Below are 4,846 nucleotides of genomic sequence, written 5' to 3'. Positions count from 1 at the left end.
CATTGCTTTGTCTTAGATTATTTGCCCTCTTTTCATGCACATACCCCCCTCCGACCAATATCCGGCACCATGCGTGGCCATGCATGGCCACGTTTTACCTACACTAAGGACTGCATTTTCACCACCTTATACTCTCTCTCTCAATGGTTCTTCTCATTCTTCTTTCCTTTGCTTCACTCTTCTCTTTTCTCACCTTGGTTCTTGCTTGAATCTTCGGCGTTCGCGCCAATGGTGCCACTCCGGCAGCCCCCTCCATCTTCGTCACTGCCATCAACTTCTCCCCGTCGGGCTACGATCTTCCCAGCTACAATGGCGGCTGATGCAACTCTCCTCGTCCTCACTTCAACCTGGCCCGCCCAAGACTTTCAAATCCTCGACCTCTCTCTCGAATGTCGCCGTCGACATCAGCTGAAAGAGGAAGCCCCTCGCGCGCCTGTAGAGGCTGCAGCAGCAGGCTCCACACCGACACCAGGCCGCTGCAGCTGGACGTGTTCGACGGCGGAGGGAGCAACACGGCAAGGCGGCGCGACGCGGAGCTCCAGCAGTTTGGACCAGCTTCGAGGGCCCTCGGCGAAGCCTCTCATCTCCAGTTCCTCCGTCGTCGTCGCCTGAAGTGGAAGGGAACGTGTGATTGATTGGTCCAAGGAGAGATGAGAGTTTGATTTGGGCTTTAGGTAGCTTGGACTTAGATGAAAGGCCCAAGTTTGTGAAGGCATTGGGTGTCTTGGGCTTGCCCCTTGATACCTTTGGACTTGGGCTTGAATTGGGGGCACTAGGCCCAAGTTTGTGATGGATGTTTGCCTTGGGTTTGCTCATGAAGACTTTGGGCTTGGATTTGAGTTGCAGACCAGGCCCAGTTCGTGTGGATAAAAGCCCCTATGCCAATCCTTCACAAATCCCTTGTTTTAATTTGCTTCTTCAAATATTTGCTTAAATATTATTTTTTATAAATAGAATCATTATGATCCCATACTTGCCTAGTCATTTTAGGTTTAAATCCCTCAAAAGTCCCATGCCTCAATTTAATTTTTCAATAGTGTGCTTGAATCTTGTTTTCATTAAATAGAATCATTTTCTCATGCATGTATAGTTATTGGAAGTCTTTTCAAAATTATTATCATATATTTATTTAGTTATTTAAAGATTAATCCTCCAAAAATCCCATGTTTTAATTTAATATTTCAAATCCTAAAAACTCTACGATTCAACTCAATCTTATTTTTATCACTTAGAGTTACAATCCCGTATTTATTTAATTATTTATAGCCTAATCCTTCAAACATTCCATATGTCATAATTTAATTTTCAATCCTAAAATTCTACTATTAGTCTAAATGTTATTTTCTTTAATTAGATTTAGTATATTATATTAATTTACTTATTTAAAGTCTAATCCCTTGAAAATCCAACTCCCTAACTTAATTATTAGTTATTCAAAGTCTAATCCCTCAAGAAAATCCCATGCCTTAATTTGATTTTTCAATAATTAGTTTAAATCTCATTTTCATCAATAAAGACTATTATTATATACTTATCTAGCTACTTAAAGTCTAAAGCTTTCAAAGAAATCATGTGTCTTAATTTAATTCTTCTACAATTAGTTCAAATCCCATTATCATCCACTAGAGTTAGTACCCCACAAATCTTGTTTTCATTACTTAGAGTTACAATCCTGTATTTATTTAGTTATTTAAAGTCTAATTCTTCGAACATTTCAATATATTAATTTAATTTTCCAACCCTAAGAGTTCCACAATTTGTTTAAATTCCCTTCTTATCGATTAGAACCACCATCCCATATTTATTTAAAGTCCGGTATTCCAAAAGCCTCAATTCAACTTTCAACCTTGGAAACTCTATTAATCGCCTAAATGTTATTTTCGTTAACTAGAACTCTTATCCCCTGTGTTTTTTTTTATTTATTATTCATTTAAGGTCCAACTTTTCAAAAACCTAATGCCCTGATTTAATTCTCAAACCCCCTAAAAATTCTAAATTCCTTTTATTCGGTTTAAACGATTATTTTCGTTAATTAGTATTATCATCCTGTATTAGTTTATTTATCCAAAACCCGGCCCTTTAAAAAGATCCAATGTCATAATTTAATTCTCGATCCTAAAATCCCACTATTTGTCTAATGTTATTTTCTTTAATTAGGATTAGCATCCTATTTTCATTTATTTATTTATCTATACCAATCCTCTAAAAAATCTCATGCTTTAATTTAATTCTTCAAGTACTTGTTTATATCTTATTCTCATAAATTGAGTTGTTATCCCATGTTTATTTAGTTATTTAAAATCTAATCCTTCAAAAATCCCCTGTCTTAATTTAGTTTCTCAGTAATTCATTTAAATTTTATTTTCATCAATTAGGATTATCACCTCGTATTCGTCTATTAATTTAAAACCTAGTTCTGCAAAAATCTCTTGTCTTAATTCAATTTTTTCTTTAATCCTAAAAAAATTCTACAATTCGTCTATATTTTATCTTCATCAATTAGAATCATTATTCCACATCTATTTAAAAGTCCAATCTTCTGAAAACCCCACGTCTTAATTCAATTTTCAATCCCAGAAATCCCATTATTTGCCTAAAATGTTATTTTGGTTAATTAGGATTCTTGCTCCATATCTATTTATTTATATAAGGTCCAATTCTTCAAAAATCTAATTTCTGAATTAAAACGTCAATCCCAAAAATTCTACTATCCATCGTTATTCGCCTAAATATTATTCTCGTTAATTAGTATTATAATCCCATACCTATCTATTTACTCGAAGTCATATCCTTTTAAAAATCCAACGCCCTAATTCAAATTCTCAATTAGAAAAATTCCACTATTCTCTTTTTTTATTCGTCTAAACATTTTTAGTATCATTATTCCATGTTTATTTATTTACTTATCTCAATCATTAAAATTCAATTCTTCAAAACCGGATTTCCAAGTTTAATCTTTAGACTCAAAAATTCCACCATTCATTCTTATTCACCCAAATATCATCTTTGTCATCACTGTTATAAATTCCAAGTTTACTTATTTTCTTCCTCTGAAAATTCCAATAAATAGAGTCCAATTATTCAAAGATCCGACTTTCAAACCTAATTTTCAAAAATCCCACTATTCACTATTCATCCGTCCGAACATCGTTACGATTAATTAGTAACATTATTCCATACTTCCCCATTTATTTCTCTTAAAATTTTCAATCATTAAAGTCTAATTCTTCAAGGTTCCGATTTCTAAATCTAGCTACCTGAAATTCCAATTGTCCTATCTCCGAACTCAATTCTCAGTTTCCCATGCTCCAATTCCCATATTTATCCCACTACTTATTATTATCATTATCACTATCATTTTATTCATTATTTTTTATAAACTCCGCCTTCGAATGATTTCTAAGATTTCCAATTTTTATAAATCAATTTTCATAATTTCTACTTTTAAATAACCTACGATCCTGATCCCTTTCAAAATTTAACTCCCATAGTCCCAAAACTTAATTTTTCTTAAAAATCCCGAACTTTCAAATAATTCTTCAAAATCTCAATTTCCTTTCAAATTTAATTTCTAAAAGTTCTCATTCTTACATTTAATTCCTAAGAGTCCGATTTTCAAATAATCTCTAAGATCCCGATTCTCAAATGAATTTCAAAAATCCAGTTTTCCTTTGAACAATTTTAATCCCTGTTGCGTGATGCACGTGATATGTTTTGTGCTCTATATGATGTACTAACCCTCTCTTGATAGCGCGTGGTGGCTCGTCGCCTAGGTACGCACCTACTTTCACTCTGGTAATTGTCTAAGTATATTTTGATTCTCACGCGTGTATGATTTATTCTGGGTACTCATTGATTTCCTCATCAGTTGCCATGATTGCTTCATTTTATTAGTAGAGACCCGACTTTAGGGACTTAAAGGGGTGCTATGGCCTTTCACCGTACCTTCCCGATAAGTAATCTGACCCCCGAGCCCGATCCGGTTTTTCGCAGACCGTCTTTTCCAAATTAAGGAGTCTCACTTAGGGTTTTTCTTTCTTATTTTGTTTACCCTTTTTAAAAATAAAACAAAAATAAGTGGCGACTCCAAGTCAGTTTTCATAATCAAATAAAATCAATTTTTCAAACAAAAATCGAGCTCGCCATCGAGTGGGAAACGCATGAGCCGAAATGCGGGGTCCACACTAACCCTTCTCATATTTTTTTTTCTTAAAAAGTAACCAATTTTTGACATAAATACCTTTTACCATTTCAAGTATTATATGTAGGTTTTCAAACAAAAGGTTATTTTTCCAAGAAAATAATAAGAACATTTTTTTTTCAAAATGAGACAAAAATAAAAAAGACAAACGGTTAAATTTCAAAAATTTGGTTTTTATTGATTATTTTAATCTAATAACCCTATTTTTTAAATATTTTGTTTGCAATTAAAAAGTTTAAGAGAAATTGCAAGCAACACTACTATTAATTCCAGATCCATCATAAAAAAGAAAATAAGGAAGAAAAATAAATGAAAATAAAAAAATAAATTAAAATAAGAAATGAGATTTTAATAAATAATTTTACATATTTCTCCAAATTTTTTATTTTCTTATTTCCTTTTTTATATAAATTTAAAATAATTTTAAAATATATAAGATTTTTAATAATTTTTAAAATATTTATTTCCTTCGTAATTTTCTTAATTGGTTATATAAGAAAATATTCATTCCTTTTATTTTATTTTCTTTATTAGTAATTTCCATTACTCTTAGGAAAATTAGTAATAAATCACTTAAAGACCTATGAAAATGGCTTCGCATGGGGGTGGTATAAGATCCGGAGCCGGGCCTACAGCTGAGTTAGG

This window comes from Vitis riparia, chromosome 7 (assembly GCF_004353265.1).
Source record: "Vitis riparia cultivar Riparia Gloire de Montpellier isolate 1030 chromosome 7, EGFV_Vit.rip_1.0, whole genome shotgun sequence".
Lineage (NCBI taxonomy): Eukaryota > Viridiplantae > Streptophyta > Magnoliopsida > Vitales > Vitaceae > Vitis > Vitis riparia.
The sequence above is the reverse complement of the archived record's forward strand: the minus strand, read 5'-3'. Positions refer to the sequence as shown.